This window comes from Psammomys obesus, unplaced genomic scaffold (assembly GCF_907164565.1).
Source record: "Psammomys obesus unplaced genomic scaffold, mPsaObe1.curated_primary_1811, whole genome shotgun sequence".
Classification (NCBI taxonomy): Eukaryota; Metazoa; Chordata; class Mammalia; order Rodentia; family Muridae; genus Psammomys; species Psammomys obesus.
Window position 1 is genome coordinate 14,555,187 of NW_026596088.1, and position 18,831 is coordinate 14,574,017.

Below are 18,831 nucleotides of genomic sequence, written 5' to 3' on the forward strand. Positions count from 1 at the left end.
ATACAAATTTTAAAAGAAAAAAAAAAACATGTGAAGTAGGGCAGGGGTGGCGCACACCTTTAATCCCAGCACTTGGGAAGTAGAGGCAGGCAGATCTCTGAGTTTGAGGCCAGCCTGGTCTACAAAGGGAGTTCTAGCACAGCCAGAACTATACAGAGAAACCCTGTCTCGAAAAACCAAAACCAACCAAACAAACAAATAAGCAAACAACCAACCAAACAACAAAAACAACAAACCCGTATAAAATTAGTACAGAAGCCAGGCTGTGGTGGTGCACACCTGTAATCCCAGCACTTCAGGAGGCAGAGGCAGGTGGATCTCTGTGAGTTCGAGGCCAGCCTGGTCCACAAAGCAAATCCAGAACAGCCAAGGCCACACAGAGAAACCCTGTCTTGAAAAACCAAAAGAGAAGAAGTTCACATTGCAGGGGCTGGAGAGGTGACTCAGTGGTTTAGAGCGGTTGCTGCCTCTGCAGAGGACCAGCACCTTACACAGCAGCTTATGGCCATCTGTAAAGCTAGTTCCAGGGCAGGAAATTTTAGGGACACACTCCAGTGCTAAACACACCTTCAAAGCAGTGTGTACTTTTTGTTTCACTTAAACTCATTGGAGAACAAAGACAGCCAAAAAACACTGAGCCATCCTAACTCTTCTTTTAGGTCAGGGTTTCTTAAACTTTTCCCTCTTGTGGTTTCTTTTAGTCAGATAATTTTCTTTTTAAAAAGACAGTGTCTCAATATGTAGTCCTGGCTAACCTATAATTAATTCTATGTAGATCAGGCTGCCTTGGAACCTGATACGGCTGCTTTTGCTTCCAAGTTCTGGGATTAAAGGTGTGTGCCACCTCGTCCAACAAGCCAGAGGAATTTTAGTATGCTCCTCAATATTTAGGTACGGAAACTAGATCTACAGATGACTATTAATAAGTCACAAAGAATTTCATCTTAAACGATTCTGTGTGTCTGATATGTAAACCATGATTTATTAAAGATTAAAGCACACTTGCTTTAACAAGGAGATGGATGTTCATGTAACAGGATACTGTCCACTGACTAATATGGTAACATTCTCAGCAATAACAGAAATACTCAGTCTTTATTTCCTGTCATCAAACACTTCCGGTTCTCTGGCAGAAACTTTCTATGTGCTACAATTTGTAACATAGTTTCTAAACTGCCCTTGGGCGAATCAAGCAGTGTTGACTGGCACTGGGCACCGGGACAGCATGCTCCTGCAAAGTGGGTATGTTCTGTGCTCAGCTCCAAGGTGCAGTGGCACCTCCAATGGAAATAAGGTTGAGGGCTGACAGGAACACCCCAGACCCTTGAAACATTTGGTTCCTACTTAGCTTTTGGTCATTATGCCTTCTGAAACCATCCACAGTTGGCAAATTCCTCATGACCTGAGCAGATGTCTCTTTGGGAACATTGACTAATTTAAATTCTGAAGTACTAAATGTGAACTAAGAGTTGGTTAGCAATCAAAGGAGAGATTATCCTAATTCAAGTCAAGATTTATTAAATTGGCTGGGTGCAGTGGTGTGCACGCCTGTAATCCTGGCAATCAAGGAGGCAGACATAGTTGGATCTCTCTGAGTTCGAGGCCAGGCTGGTCTACAAAGTGGGTCTAGGACAGCCAAACAAACAAAAACAAAGCAAAAGGGTTTTTTGAAACCCTGTCTCAAAAAAAAACAAAAAACAAACAAAGAAGAAGGCTAAGCTGCCCAGGGCCCAGTAGTGCAAGCCTCTGATCCCGGCATTCCTGAAGCGGAGGCAGGACAAATAGGAATTTCAAGTTTGCTCTGAGCTACAGGCGAGTTCAAGGCTTTGTAGTACTATGTGGTGCATTTAAGGTCATCCTGGACTACATAGAGAAACCTGTCTCAACAAAAAACAAAACAAGTTAAACTGTAGTATAGAATTATAAAAAAAACAAAAAATCTGTGATCACCATTGAAAATGGGTGACTATCTGAGTGTAATGAGTGAATCAGGACGCTTGGGAAACCAATCCCTCTTGCTATTTCAAACAGTAGGGAATTTAATACAGGAGATGGTCTTCCTAGGTACACAAATGGGGCATTGTTTCTCAGCCCTTAAATCACACTCAAATCATATTGGATTTTAAAACACTGTTCTTCGCTTGCAGTGTGGGAAGAAGCGGGGAACAATACCCACAGCCTCAAGGCACGCTGGGCAAGTGCTCTGCCCCCCCCCCCCCCCCCCCCCAGACCCCCTGCAGACTTTTAAGGCTGCAGATTGGAATCCAGTAGGATGAATCTGCGTCCCAAGATTCTTAATCTCAAGATCTTCCTAGAAAAAGCCACTGCCACCAGACCACTGACAATAGTCTCTGAATCAATCCCCCCACCCCCTCAAAGGGTTTCTCTCTGTAACCCTGGCTGTCCTGGAACTCACTCTGTAGACCAGGCTATAGATTCAGGTATCTGCCTGCCTCTGCCTCCGCCTCCTGAGTGCTGGGGTTAAAAGCCTGTTCTACCACTGCTCGGCTGACTCTGACTCCATTTTGAGCACGCAGGACGCCAGAGAAGCCAAAGTAACCAGAGATTCACTACGGCAGAAATTGCAGCTTACCTTATGGCTTCAAGGAGACTGTTGTTTTGGTTGCTGTGGAGTGGTGGTGGGCTGTGCTGGCTTGCCTGCCTGTTGGGAGCCCGGAAGCCTGACCTGAGGGAGCCACCATCTGCAGGGGTTGGAATTACCTGGGAAGATGCAGCTGCAGGTGAGCTACTGGGTAGTGCTTGAGCCGGCTTCTGCACTGTTTCCAGCTTCTGATCCTCCAACATTTTTTTTTTCCTACAGCCCAGAACACAGCTTCATGGGCTGTTCCTCTTGGTCACCCTTAAACTTATTTCATCACTATAGTGGGCAACTTAACTTGATCCCAGCTTTGACCTCTTTTCTTGGGCAAAAGTGAGGTAAAGAGTTCTGTAGGCACAACATCCGCCCCTTAGAAAGTGCTGGAGAGATGAAACAGGTGGGCCAGCATGGGGGACACCCAAGCAGATCAGTACCTCACGGATTTTCTTTTGTGCTGTTGCACTGTGTGGCTCCTCGTCAAGAGTGTTGAGTGTACCCAGCTCTGAGGCATTAGCCCAGGCTGACTCCTAACTATGCAACGCTTTTCCTCAGCCCTCTGGTGGGATAACTTATACCCATGACTTAGTTCTTAGTGCAAATCTTTCCTTCTTTTCCTCCTTCCCCCCTCCCTCTCCCCATCCCTTCCTTAGTTAGGGTTATTATTGCTCTAATGAAACACCAAAAGTTGGGGAGGAAGTTGTTTATTTGGCTTATGCCTCCACACCGTAGTTTATCACTGAGGGAAGTCAGGACAGGAACTCAAGCAGGGCTGGAACCTGGAGGCAGAAGCTGATGCAGAGGCCATGGAGGGTGCTGCTTACCTCTTTGCTGCGCTTGGCTTGCTCAGCCTGCTCTCTTCTAGAACCCAAGACCACAAGCCCCACATGGCCCCATGCACAATGGGCTGGGCCTTCCCACATCAATCACTAATTGAGAAAATGTCCCACAGGCCTCCTTACAGCCCAATCTTATGAGGCATTTTCTCAATTGAGGTTTCCTCCTCTGATGACTCTAGCTTGTGTCAAGTTGACATAAAACCAGCCAGTACACAGGGTCTATGTATCCCAGGCTAGCCTCTAGCTTACTGAGGAGCCGAGGAAGACCTTGAACTTCTGGTCCTTCCTTCACCATCCAAGTGTTAGGATTACAGGCATGTTCTCCTATGCCGAGTTTTTCATGCTGAGGCTCAAACTCAGGGCCCTTCTCATACTAGGCAAGCACTCCACCGACTGAGCCACTCCTTTAGCTCCATAAATGTCTCTCATTGGCAGAAAGCTCCCTGCAAACCCTCGGTAGGTAAGACCTACCTGACATCATTTCCCATCCCATCTTCACCTTGCTCTACTTAGCACTTGTCACAGTGTGAAATCAAATGTTCATGTGACTGTAGTCTGTGTCCCTGTACCCAAACCAGGTCATCAGTTCCATGAGGGTCCAAATCATATCTGCTTTGTTAAATGTACTTCCCATGCATACAAGACTAGACGAATAAGCAGATGCATCTGTCCGGCTCATCAGTCTGTGAAAATCAGATGGGTGTTTCGGTGGCTAAAGGAGAGGTTTCTGACTTCAGTATTTGAGTGTGAAGATCAGGGTGATGGGGGCTGGCTGTGGCTTGATGGAAGGCCCTTTGCTGGGTAATGAGCCGGTGCATCAGGGCCTGCTATTACTCTAAACTCTTTTAAGCTGTATCGTGTATGCAACCACATAAAAGTGGCCTTTGGAAGCAGATAATGACACCTACCATTCATTGGACACTTAGCCATGCCTGGCGCTGCACTGTTTTATAGACATTATTTCATTTAATCTTTGCAACCGCCCAGAAGGCTGCTGTTCTCATTTTATTAACTAGGAGCCTAGACCTCAGAGAGGCTGAAGGATGGGCTGAAGCTCATAAATGGTATCTCGAGGATGAAGGCTGAGGATTTATGTTAGCAATCGGTATAATTCTACCTTTGCTTAAAACAAAAACAAAAACAAAAACAAAAAAGCCAAACATGTTTCAAAAACATGTTTTTTTGAGATAGGGTCTTAACCCAGACTGGCTGGCCTTGAACTCAACATGTGGTCAAGGACGATCTTGAACTTCTGAACCTCTTGTTTTACCTCTTAGGTGTAGGGATTACAGGCATGTGCCAGCAAAGCTGGTTTATGTGGTGTTGGGGTTTGAACCCAGGGTCTTGTGTATGCTAGAGGTGGGAGCACTGTAACAACTGAGCTATATTCTCAGCTCCATCGCCACTTCTCTTTTTTTCTTTTCTTTTATTATGTATGTGCACAAATAGCGTTCATGCACAAAAGCTACAATGTGCGTGTGAAGGCCAGAGAACAGCTCACATGAGTTGGTTCTCTCCTTTCATGGCTTAGGTCCCTGGGATCGACCTGATCTTCATGTTTGTTGTTGGCCAGTGCCTTTGACCTCTGAGCCATCTTGCTGGCTCTTTCTCCTGTTTTCTAGCCTAAAGAAAAGAAGGAAAGAGAAGACTTGGGCTGTAATTAACAGAAAGCCTGTCAGAGAGTGGGCAAAAGATAAGTGAGGTACAGAACGGGGGTGGGGCAGGCCTGCACGGAGTCCACGAGCCAAGAGCAGCCTTTGTGGGAAGCTAAGCCCCAAGTGGAAAGTCGGGAAGGTTGAATCTGGTAGCATGCCAGCTTACAACGGCTGATTGCTAAGCTTTCTGGAAATCCTTTGACTTCCATGCATGTACCATGGAGTATGCACACCTGTACACACACATGTCATACACACACAGAATAAATAAGTACAACTTAAGTTTCTTAAGCAAGGCATGGTGGCTCTTACCTATAATCCCATCACTCGGGAGTCTGAGGTCTTTGGGCTCCAGGCCAGCCTAGGTTGCAAAGTGATTCCTTGGACAACCTGGGCTACAAAGTGAGACTTGTTTCCAAACAAACAAACAAACAAACAAACAAACAAAAAAACAGAAGTTTATTAACTGTGGTGGTTTGACTAGGAATGGCCCCCGGGGACTCAAGTGTTGGAGGAAGTGTGTCATGAGGGGTGGGCTTTGAGGTCTAAGAAGCTTGAATCTGCTCACTGTGTCACAGTCTCTCCTTGCTACCTGCCGATCAAGATGTACAACTCTCAGCTCCTTTGCCAGCACCATGTCTGCCAGCAAGCTGCCTTGCTTCCCACTGTCATGGAAGCTGTTTTTGCTTGTTTTGAGACAGGGTTTTGCCCTGTAGTTCAGGCTAGCCCAGAACTTACTATGTAATCCAAGATGACCTTGAACTTGAGGCACCCTTCCTGCTTCAGCCTTTTGAGTGCTGAGAGTTACTGGCATGAGCCACTGCACCCATCTTGGCAACCTTTGTAGTGATTGGTCAGCATATTACTTGTTCAATTACAGGGAAAGGGGCAAAGTTCACAAAGGTGTGTCAAAGGTCACAGGACAGTGCAGATTAAAATATCAGTGGTGGGCCAGTGAGATGCGTGCTTGCTGACGGAGAAACGAGTGAGTCTGGCAACATGATCTCCAGAAATCATGCAGCAGGAGAGAACAGCAAGTTGTCCCCTGCTCTTCACACTGGCTTTGTTGCCTGTGCTCACAAAATAAGTAAAGTTAAAAAAAATCAGTGGGGGGCAAGTTGTGGTCTGTGATGCCAGTATTTTGGAGGCAGATGAAGGAAAACCCAAAATTTCAAGGCTAGCATAGGGTACATGGCAAGTCATAGGCTAAATAGTGAGTTCTAAGCAAGGCGTCTGAGTTGTGAGGGGCTGTCTGAAAAACGGAAATTAAAACAGAACAAACAAACAAAACCCCAGTGAGCTGTGCTTTCTCCAATCTGATCCTTGGAAAAGCTGGATCTGGGGGACTGAGGATGGGCTTTTGGTATTTTATGTACAGAAGACCTGATGTAGTTGTCCTGTGGTTAAAAGAAAAAAGAAAAAGAAAAAGAAAAAAGAAAAAAAGGAAGGGGCGAGGGCAACAGCGTAGTTGGCACAGTGCCTGGTGTGTAAAATGCTGACTGAGTTCAAGCCCCCAAACCCACGAGAAAACAGGGCATGCCAGTCTTCACCTGTTAGCCACATGCTGGAGCGGCAGAGATAGGAGGCTCTCTGGGGTTGGCTACCCCAAATTACTAGGACTTTGGTTAGGATTCATCGTTTTACGGATCGAGGTGGGGAGATGCGTTATCACTACAGTGATGCTCACCAACCATTACCATGATCTGCACTTCCGCTTTGGAATCCTTATTAAAGTCTCTTGCTAATGCTTGCTGGCCTGGTGGGTGATGGCCAACTGACTTCTTATTCAACAGCAAAGAGCACGTCTGCTGTGAAGTTTTAGTCCTGGTCATCTCATAAACACTTTATAAGATCCATGGTTTATGTTCAAAGTCAAACAGCAGGAAGAGCTAGTTGGGTGCTCAGCAAGTTTCTATATCTCCTTGTGTCCTAGGGTGAGGACAGTTGAATGCCTTCTTCTAGATTCCTTAATCAACAGACACCTGGGACAAAAATGAAGTGCTATTGTTTTACGTGAGGGACAAAAATCCCAGAATCAGCAAGAATGAGTACCAAGCAAAGCAAGGTAGGAAAGCCCGAGAAAGAATGCTGGGGACAGCTTCGAACACTGGCCACCGTGTCTCATGGCTTCCTACAGAGGTATAACTAGTTGCCTGGAAGTCTGCAGAGAGGCCACACAGCCCCAGGTCAGTGGGTGGGAGGACGAGAGAGGAGTTGGCATCTCAGTCTCTGTCCACCCCACTGGAATTGACTTTCCCTCACTTCTGGATGGGTTTATCAGGCTGCCGGCAAGTGCAGCAGCAAGTGCTTTGCTCTATGGAGGGACATTTCTGTGGCATGTGGAGACTGTGGGAGGACCAGAGACTTCAGAGAGGTGGCTGACGAGCCAGGAGCAGCAGTGTCTCTACTGAGTTCGTGAGTAAGGCAGACCAAGTGATGACATCCAGGGGAGAGGCGCGGCTGGGGGACCATGAGGAGGACATGGTAGGTCAGCTGACCAGGCTACCAACAGTACTAACCTGATGGGGTTGTGACAACGAAATACATCGCTTGCATTAAATCCTAGATTAAATAAGATGCTAAAAAGGCACCCTGTGGGCGGAGCAGGCTCTTCAGTACTGTTAGCTGGAAAGAAATTCAATTTATAATCTTTTCCCCCCTACAGACCCTGGTCTTTGTGAAATGCTTGGAAAAGTCCTCCCCATTCAGCTATTACAAAAATAGAATCCATCTGGATCTTATTTTGCTGTAAGAAATGAGGTCAGATCCATGTTTTATGTTTTCCCACATGACTTGACACCAGTCCAACCAGCACGTACGCAATAGTTCATATTTCTCCGTTGGCTTTGAAGTTTGATTTCTAACAGAGCAGGTTTGTGTCTTTATTTGCTAATTTATTAGCTCTTGTGTTTCACAGGAGTATGCGTAAATTCTATTGTATTGTGTCAGGATCGTGGCTTTATGACAGTCAAGTATTGCTGGGCATTTCCAAATTCTGCTCTTTCTCTTCAGAGGAGACCCCTGCTTAATTCTATAGCTAGAATTTTAGATAAAGTTACGTGTTTGTTTTTTTTTTCTTCTAAATAAGAGGTGGTTATGGGAAAAGTAAAGCAAGAGAAATATTGCATGTTTTCTATCACATGGGGAATCTACATTTTGATATAAAAATCTAAATTAAACAAATATTTTATTTAGCTAGATGTGCTAGTGCACACCTTTAAGCCCAGAATTTGGGAGGCAGACACAGAGACTTTTGTGACCTCCTGGCCAGCATCACCTACAAAGCCAATTCCAGGCCACCCAGGGCTACATAGTGAGACTCAAAAAAAAAATATTCATTCACTGAGTCCATTTAGTGCTGCTTGTCTGAGCTGCGTGTGGAACCCTCTCAGGGACTGCATCTCTCCCCCAGAATCCATCGGCTTACAGGAGCCCCTTGGATAGGTGTGAGGCTCTACAAACTGAGGGTTTGGTTGGCTTGATCTTGTGTGGGTCTTGTGAGGGCGCGCAGTTGTATCTGCTGAGAGTTTGTGTGTGCAACTGCACTGGCACATCTGGCAAACAGAGTTTTGTACCAGTCATCTATCTGCTTCTTCCAGCTTTTTAGAATTTTTCTGATCTCTGGGTCTTAGCAGGGAAGGGGTGTGGTATAGATGCCCTCGTCAGAGCCAAGCACTCCGACGTCTCTTATTCTCTATATGTTGACTGTTTTTGGTGTCTGTATTAACTGCCATCTACTCCAAAAATCTTCTCTGATGAAGGCTGGGGTAGAAAATAAGAATTTAGTGGCTGTTTCATTAATATGCTCATTTAGCAGAATAATAGTAGTAGGCTCTTTCCTGGAGCCTATGACTTAGCCAGACATGGGACTTTGGTACCATTTGTGGTGTGGGTTTTAAACCCAATTGAAAAGTGTTTGTGCCACTATCGTACCAATGGGCACACCTTGCCAGTGTAGTTGTTATTGTAACCTTCTGGGTTCACAGCTGGGTAAGAGTATTGGCGACCTTTTTCACTCTGGCAGTGTGCATAGAGCCTTCTAGCATTAGGAGAGCTAGCCAGTAGTGATGAAGCTTCCCGGCCAGCAGCAGCCTGAGTAAAATCGAAATTAAAACATAAGCGTACACGTACGATATGAAAGCAGAAGGGGGATCTATTTAGGGAAGGCACGGTGGGGTAATATGGCAAAGTGCAATGGTACACATGTCTAAAAATGTGACAATGAAACCTATTATCCGTGAAAATAAGTAACAACGCAACATTTAAAATAATTCTTCTGAATATACTATTCGTGTTTAATTAGGAACCATAACAACATTTATGGCTTACACCGGGGAAAGCTCATGCTGGTGAGATAGAACCACCTTCTGAAAGTTTTCCTCTGACCTCCGCACGCACACCAGGGTTCCCGAGCATTCATGCTCACCCACACACCCACACAACACACACACTTAAAAACAATGAGCCCTCCCCTTCAACCTACTCAAGGCATAGTGTTAGTAGAATTTTAAGATTTTCTATGAGTACCAGGCACTTCTTGTTATATTATTGTTACATAATTTATGACTTCCTATAGTTGTCGTAATTTTACTTGACTGCTGCTGACACATCAGGAATCTGTTACTTTTTGTTTGTTTGTTTGCTGTTTTGGAGACAAAGTCTCACTATGCAGCCCTGGATGGCCCTGCACTCACTGTGTAGATAAGACTGGCCTTGAATTCACAAAGATCTACCTGCCTCTGCTGCCCAAATGCTGAGGTTAAAGTTAGGAGTCACCGTGCCTAGGAATCTATTACTTTCAATTGTAATAAGTTTACAGTTACATCTGATTGATTTGCACCTATTCCAAAGGATGCAATTCAATGACTTTTAGAAGCATGATCAGTTGTTGTAGCTATCACAGCAAGTTGGTCTTATGGTATTTTCATTCTCCTTCAAGATCTTTCATACCTTTCACTGTTTGTCTCCATCCTTATCCTCATCTCATCCCAGGTCAATACCTGCCTAAAAAAAAAAAAAAAAAATCAGCTTCCTTGGCCTGGTGGTAGGGTACACATCTTTAATCCCAGCACTCAGGAGGCAGAGGCAGAGACAGGCTGATCTTTGAGTTTAAGGCCAGCCTGATCTACAGACCAAGTTCTACAGGTCTACACAGAGATACCCTTTATCTGTCCCCATCCTTACCAAAATCAGATCCCACTTTATAGGTAAAGGCTGCATTTCAGATTCTTGCTGAGTCTGTTGTGTTGTGTATGGTGCATGGTAATTTTCCCTTGTGGAAGATTATCAGTTGTTTAGCATTGTCATTGTAAAATTGTTAATTTACCATCATTTTTTTGCTCCTTTCTCTCTCATGTCAGAATCTGGTGCAGCCTGTGTTGAAGACACACTATTCCACAGTAATTTTGTTTTTCCATCTACATGATTACAGTAATTTTTCAGCTACACGGAATCCCCACATAGAAAACTCCCTGAAAATACGCTCACAGAATGCATGAAATACTACTTTTAGCCTCTGTGTGTCTTTGATGTCCTCAGATCACACAAAGAGTCTGAATTTAGAGTCCAAGTCTGTAGAAAGTGCTGGTCCATATGTTCAAATTTTCAAGAGAAACCAGTTCTTCTTTTTGACCCAGAGCCCATATTTGCCTGGAAGCTCCCTGCGGCCATCTCAGCTGTAGCTCCCAGCACTGTGGGAGGGTTTTCTGCCCTCTTATCCCCCCACGAATATAGGAACCCAAATCCCTAGATCAGTGGTTCCCATCCTACGGGGTGAGACTGATTTGTGGGTCTAAAGACCTTTCACCAGGAACAAATATCAGATATCCAGCATATCAGATTTTATATTACAGTTCATAACAGCAGCAAAATTACAATTATGAAGTAGCAACAATAAAATAATTTTATTATTGGGAATGAGCCCAACATGAGGAACTGTATTAAAGGGTTACATCGTTAGGAAGGTTGAGAATCATTGTCTTAGATTATTAAATTTTGCATTTCCTCCTATTCTCTATAAATTTCAAAGTCAGTTTATATATGTACATACATATATACATCTATGTAAGTGTGGTGTGTGTGTGTGTGTGCGCGTGTGTGTAACTGTTGTTGTTGTTCTGACTTTCAAATCTCCCATTTCTGAGATGTGGCCATGTCCTACTATTTCCTCTAGGATTATCTACTTATTTAAAAGTATATTTGTCTTAAATATGTGTGTATGTACATATCTGTGATTTTATACCCAGAACGAAATCAAAATTCATACATGAAGAAAGGATGAAACTATCTGGAAGCTTTTATAGACAGTAATAAAGATCTATCAAATATGTAGCATGGAAAGATAGTTTATGTACTTTAATATATGACAGGGGTTCCCAAGCAGGTAGAGAGAGCTGACTGAACGGGTACTCTCTGCCTCAGCTGACCTTGTTCCCTTCTCTCCTCGGGTGTATAAAACACATAGGGTTTCTTTTATTTGTATATTGTTTGGACAAGATCTCGTTTGGCCGAGGCAGGCCTAGAACTTGGTGAACAGCTGAGGTTGCCCTGAATTTGTCATCCTGCCTCAGTCTCCCACGGCTGGGATTTCAGGGTAATCTGCCGCACCTACCACATGGTAGGGTTTTGTTTGCATTGTATGATTTCTTGTCCCTGTGCTTAATGGTTTGAAGTGTAACAAAGTACATACATGTCTGTGTGCATGGGCATGGGCACGGGCACACGCACACACAGGGATGTTGGTGGTGAGCATGTCACGTGTGCTGTCATCAGTGCCGACGGTGGTGGGAATTGACTGGACTAGGACAATTTTGTTTTCCTGTTATAAAGACTTTCTTTCTGCTAGAAGGCACAGTGTTCCCGGTTTTCAGGGTTTAAAAAGCTCCCTCCTTACCATGTTTAAGTGACATGAAAAAGGTGCCCCAACGGGACTGCTTGCCCGAGACTGTGAACATTCCTGTGCAGGCCCTGTGGAATATACACAAAGAAATGGCATCTTCTAAACTGAATCAACACTTCTCAGGAGCTGAAAAGCCAACAGCTGACACGTTCTTAAAGGAAAAAATTCACCCTTCTTAGACATCTAGGAAATGCAACTTAAAATTGCCTTGAGGCTCTGTCTCGACCCAGGAAGAATGACCTGCATCAAGAAAACTTATGACAAATCTCCATGAGTTCGAGGCCAGCCAGCCTGATCTACATAAAGAATTCCAGGGCAGCCAGGGGCACAAAGTGAGTCCTGTAATTAAAATAAATAAATAAATAAAAATAAAAAAAAGATAAAGAAAAGAAATTACATTGTAGTGTTCATTTTTAAACTGTTTTGTTTGGGGTTCCTTAAAGCTTCTCCCTACCAATCCCCAACCCTAAGTATAAAAGAGAAGGTTAGTGGGGAGAGGGGTCGGTGACCCTTTTCTTCTCCCTGCTGTGTAGGGTTGATGGGTTATTTTAGGGCTATACCAATCTGGGTCAATGGCTAACACAGCCAGCAGTCTCCTCCAAGCTGTTTCGCCCCGAAATGTTTCTCTCGTTCTGTCTGCTCCAAACCACCACACCGTCCATCTCTGGTCTGTTCAAACTGCTACGTGCCACACTTTCTCTTTCTGGGTTCTCATCTTTATCTCCTCAGAGCCTTGGATCATACCCCTCTCCATGCTCCAGGAGGCAGGCCATTACCAGCTGTCAAAGGCCACGCCCCACAAGAGACAATTATTAGCTGTGGACAAACTAAAGCCCAACTAAAATCCCACACTTGGTATTAAAACAAAAACATATTTACATAACATAGCTGAGCTTATAGAGAAATCCAAACTTCCATTCCATTCCATGACAACAAAGGTAGGTCAGCCTGGGGCGGGGGGGGGGGGCGTGCTAAACGGGTGCAACTACTAAGGCAGCCAGTGTGCAGATATCCCAAAAAGCTAAAAATAGAACTACCATATACCATTCCTGCCAAAACTCTCCTGGGCATAGAGCTGCATGAAGATCAACATGTCACAGAGACGCTTGCACAGCTGTGTTCCTAACAGCCAGAAAATCAAAACCACCTAGATGTCCTCCAACAAGTGAGTGAATAAAAAGAATATGACACAAGCTCTGGAGAGATGGATGGTTCAGTGGTGAGGAGCACTTAGTGTGGCTGCAGAGGACCCAGGTTCAGTTCCCAGCACCCACATGATGGCTTACAACCATTTAGAATTCCAGTTCCAGGGGATCCAATGACCTCCCATGGTATACATACACACACGTAGGCAAACATGCACGGGAAAAATTTAAAGAAGCAAATGTGGTACATACACAGAATGGAATTTTATGTAGCCATAAAGAAAATGAAATCGTGACATTTGTAGTAAAATGGTTGTAACTGGAGATTATTAGGTTAAATGAAATAAGCCTGACTCCAGAAAGACCAATACCACATGTTTTCCCTTACGTTCTGAGCCTTGAATTTAAACTGTGGTGCGTTCGTGTGTGCGTGTGTGTGTGTGTGTGTGTGTGTGTGTGTGTGCGCGTGCGCACGCGCGCGCGTGCATGCCAGCGTGCGTTTAGGTTATGAAGCCAGAGAATGACTCAGGAGAGGTGAGGAAGAGATTTTAAGGGAAGTAGAAAGTAAGGTAATAGAATACATATGATAAGGCAGAAAGGGGCCTATCTGGGGGAAGGAAGAAAAGCAGCTGGATGGGGGAGGCAACATGGGGACAGGGAAGCAATTGATAAGATACAATGACACATCTCTGTAAGGATACTATAGTGAAGCCCATCGATTTGTGTACTAACTTAAAAATTAAATTTAAAAGAAAAACCTTCCCTTGCTTCTCTTAATTGGTCCTTTATGCAAATTGCTTCTTAGCCCGAATTCCCAGAGTGCTGAAATAACGAGGCTGGTCACCCAGCCAAAGTCCGCTCAGGCTGTGCAGTGGGTGGGCGTGCTCCTTTCCAACCAATTCCTTTGGCAACGCTCCAGGCCACGCTCCTACGGAACTCGGCTCTTCTTCCAGATGAGTGTGTCTGTTTCTACTGAAAGCTTTTAGCCATGCTTTGAGGCTTGGCCTCGCCAAACACAAGCAAGGCGCAGCAGCGCAAACAGACAGAGTAGCTGCTAATAGGGCCACTTCCGGCGCGGGCTCTGTTCGGGGTGCATCATGGGGGACGGAAATCCCACAGTGTGAGAAAGATGTAAGGAAGCAGACACAGTGCTTCAGAAATCTGGTTTCCTTATGTGACGATGAACTTCTTCAGAGGATGCATTTGGTCTCACTGCTAAATATAACAGGAGATTGACAGCAGTTGCAAAATGGCCCACATCAAGTGTGTTTTCAATACTGAGAAGCCATCGGAGAGGAATGATATTTGCGGTCACTGCAAATATGCATCCAGATAGGAGCGCAGTTTCTCTTTCCCTCTCTTTCTCTCTGTGTGTGCCTGTGTCTGGTGCATTGGCCCCCTCTCCTACCCTCACTCCTGTCTCTGGAAGGCAGGGTCTCATGTAGCCTGGGTTAGTCTCAAACTCACAATATAGCTGAGGAGAACCAGGAACTGCTGATCCTCCTGCCTCTCACTCTCCTGCCTCCTTTACTCCAGCCATGCTGGGATCGCTGTCATTCACCACTACGTTCAGTTTATATAGTACTGGGGAACTGAACCGAGGGCTTTGTACTTGTTAGGCAAACAAGTCAGTTGAGCCACATCCCAGCCCTACAATTATCTCCTGATGCTAATGACTCACACAGTCAGCATCTTTCTTGGGTGATTATCTAATTTCCTCATTAGGGGAAGGAAAGGGGTGACTCCTGCCTCCCACCGTCAGACACAAGGGGCTTCCACAGCTTGAGGGCAGCAAGAATGGCCGGGATTCTCCTTGCAGGATCCAACAGTTTTTCTAGATGGCAAATATCTTTGGCTTTGAAACCCACATGGTCTCCTCGGCTGCATGGAAGTTGACCCTAAGCAAATGTCTGGGTTCCTACCGGATTTTATTTGTGGAGCAGATTTGGCTTCAGTGTGCCCACCCTGCTTTTGAACCTATTCTATAATGAAGCGTCACGACCACATGAATGGACCCACACTCAAAGACATTCTTTGCATACGTGCACCTCCTGGACACAGTTTGAATCAACAGCACAGAGCAACTCCTTTCTTAGAGAAGCGCTTGTTTTCTGTGCATGTGTGTTCCTGGGTGCATACACGTGTGTTGTGTGTATGCAGGAGCCCACAGAGCTCAGGAGAGACATCATGCTCCCCTGGAACTGGAGCTGCAGTTATAAACCTCCGTATGGGTGCTGAAAATTGGACCCAGGTTCTCTGCAAGACTAGAGAACCTCCCCCGACCCTTAGAACTACAGGCCAGAGGAGCATGAGAGATGGAACCCATGACCACAGGCTGAGGCCAGTAGAAAGTAGACAGTACGGTATGGCAGGGGCCTTCTCTTAAGGCAGTAGCCCTTGGCCAACTGACTTTCTGTGCTCCCTTGACTTCTTAAGAGTCTGTTGGAGCTGGGAGAATGAACAAGATGAGTTTTTTTAAAAAAAATATTTATTTTTATTATTTTAAGTGTGTGTGTGTGTGTGTGTGTGTGTCTCTGAGTGTTGGTACCTGCATATAAGTTCAGGTGCCAGCAGAGGTTTCAGAACCCCTGAAGCTGAAGTTACAGGTGGTTGAGAGCTACCCAATGTGGGTATGGGAACCTAAGGAGAGCTGAGCCATCCTCCAGTCCATAAGACATTTTATATCGAAGGACATCAAATGAGTTGGAAATATTTTCCTTAGTTGTCATTATCTTCTGTTATTTTGACAAATTAAATTTGACTTAAGCTATAATAGATTTTTTTTTGTCTCAAGTATTTACTTATTCAGTTTCACAGAAGTCAAATTTAACAATCTTTATTGATGGCTTTAGATCTTTTAGAATTAAAAGTCTTCCTCATTTTAAGGTCATAAAAAAAATCTCCATTCTTTTTTCTGCTACTTTATCATTATTTTGTTCTGTATTTCCAGATCCAATCTTCTAGAACCCATCCTGAGATACAAAGAGAGGTACAGCTCAAGCCAAAATTTATCCTCATTAGTCACATATTCCCTATTTACAACTTCATTTTTTGCATGTGTTTGTCTGTGTGGTGTGCATGCATGCATACATGTTTGCCTGTACGTGTGTATGCAAGTGTGAGTACACACAGGCATATTTATGTGTATGTGTGTGTGTAGTCCCAAGACTGACACTGAGAGTCTTCCTCAGTCATTAGCAGAGCAGTGGTGGTGCTCACCCTTAATCCCAGCACTCAGGAGGCAGAGGCAGGCAGATCTCTGAGAGGTCAAGGCCAGCCTGGCCTACAGACAGAGTTCCAGGACAGCCAGGGCTACACATAGAAACCCTGCCTCAAAGAACCAAAAGAAGTAAGTAAGTAAGTAAGTAAGTAAATAAATAAATAAATAAAGCAAGAGAGTCTTCCTCACCTGCCCCTAGAGGTGTTGCAGGTGTGGCTGCAGTGTCACGTGTGCATTGAAGAGAGAGGATATATCTACACTCAGTGTTCTGACTTATAAACTTCTGAGTGATTCCTGAAAAAAAGCAAGCCCGGGAAGACCACCAGACCAGCACCTGACAAGCCTGGGTGGGCTCCCAGGATAGGGAGCAAGCCAGAGACTACAAGAACCCTGCCTGGGACCACCGTCCCTGGATGGGAGTGAGCCGGAGATAGACAAATCTTGTAAGGGGCCTAAGGGGGTCAGGGGTGGGTGAGGAGCAAGCCCGAGACCACTAGACTGGCACCATGGGCCCAGAGAGGGAGCTGGCCTGAGATGACCACCAGCCCAGCACTATGCAGGCCTGGGCAGGCAGAGCAGGCACAAGGTGAGCCCTGCTCCGTGTTGTAATGCATGAGCAGAATATAGTCTCTGAGACCACTCAGAGACCCTGGACACGGCTAAGGGGAGTAAGTAAATGGTGGAGAAATGGAAGAGAAAGAGAAACAGAAGGGTGTGGACACGGTGAAGAGAGGAAATATTGGAGACTCGAGGATAGTGAGAAAACGCTTGATATGAGTAGCCGGTGATGCCACCTGGGGCCATGGTGGGGTCCTGGCATGTGCTGCCACAGGGAACCTTGGCACTGCAGAGGTCTGTTACCACCAAAGGCCAAGCAGATGTTCCTGGTCTGGGCTAACACCTAGGGGAATGTTGATGTTTGAGGGCTGTGCAGAACTGGCCCCACTCCTCCTTGGGCATTTGGGAGTTGAGGGTGTGCTGCCCTGATGATACAAGCATGGAACAGTGGCCCTACCACTGTCTCCTGCTCAGTGGTATGGAGGAGGGGGAGATACCTTCATCCCCTTTCCCTTCTCACCACCTGCAGCAGGCAGGAGACCTGGCCCTGGGGTCATAAGAGCAGGAGAGCTGGCCATGCCCCTCATCTGCTGCAGCACTCAGGAAGGTGGGCATTGGATCTCTCCTGGGCAGCAGAGTAGAGTTGGCCCTCGATGTGAGGGATGCAGGTGAGCACAGGAGAGCTGGCCCTGCCTCTTCTCTGCTGGGCAGAGCCGCAGAGGAGGGAGAGATGCTCTTCTCCCTTCCTTTGTTCCTCTATGCTTGGAAAGAGAGCTGGCCCCAGGGTTAAGGGAGTGGGAGAACTGGCCATGTCCCTCACCAGCTGCAACACTTGGGAGAGTGGGCCCTGCACCTCACCTGGGCAGCAGAGTAGAGCTGGCCCTGGTTGCAAGGGATGCTGGTGAGTAGGCCCTGAGCACAAGAATGGGAGAGCCTGTGGGATGACCAGCTCAGATATCTCTCAGGCCCAGATCCTGGGCTTTGAATTGTCCCATCCAAACATCTATCCCACTGATGAACTACTGGAGTGCATGAAGGGGCGGGTCCTACAGATCCAACCTACAGAATCATCATGACATGGCAACAACAGGATATCTGAGAGGAGTCCCAGTGAGGGTCCAGAACTGACAGTGTAGCAGAAGCCAGAGGCCTCATACCAGACCAATGAGTCACTGCAATGGTTGTTTGCAAGCAAGGAAGTGTGGACAGAGGGTATACTGTGGGACACACCGTGACACACCACAGCTTCTACAGAGATTTTTTTTTTCTGTCAGTGGAGGTAGAGGGTGGGTGCCAGGGGGTGGGGAGATGAGTAACATTGGGGTGTATTTCTTTGTGAAATTCACAAAGAACCAAAGGAAGACATAAAAAGTCTTCCTCTCTCACTCTGTACTTTGTTCACTGAGGAGGTTAGGTCTCAAATGAACCCATGAATATGAGCTCATGAGTATGAGTAGTCTGGCTGGCCAGCTTACTCAGAGGACCCTGTTTCTGCCTTGCATGGAGTGGGATTGCTGAAGGCCTCCATGCCCACTGATGATGAGGGTGTGTTTCGCCTGCTTTGCTAGCTCCCCATCGCTGTTTGCTAACATCTATTAATTATCCTCAGCTCTACCCTGATGACACTTGTACAGTCATTCTTGAATGCTCGTCGGATGGCTAAGACCTCTATCTGCCTAACGTGTGCAAAAAGAGAAATGTTAAGAGTCCAAGGGCCAGGGAGGACTACTTCAAAGAAGCATCTTCTGGACATGACACGGCAGTTGTCCTCACGAGCTCGCAGCAGCTGTGCAAGCCAGTCCAAGTTCCAGCCTGCAGAGAGGCCAGTCTCTGCCTTCTTGTTTTAGCTCCCAGTACCATGAAACAAGCTTCCAGTTGCCACCACCACATTATTCCGTTTGTGGTGCCCAGACACAGCAC

At 45.8% G+C, this 18,831-nt stretch overlaps 1 pseudogene; it reads left to right on the forward strand.

The window, feature by feature from the left end:
• The first annotated feature begins 16,541 nt into the window (after window positions 1-16,541).
• LOC129691556 (small nucleolar RNA SNORA17) lies at window positions 16,542-16,655 on the forward strand (annotated as a pseudogene).
• The last annotated feature ends 2,176 nt before the right edge of the window (window positions 16,656-18,831 follow it).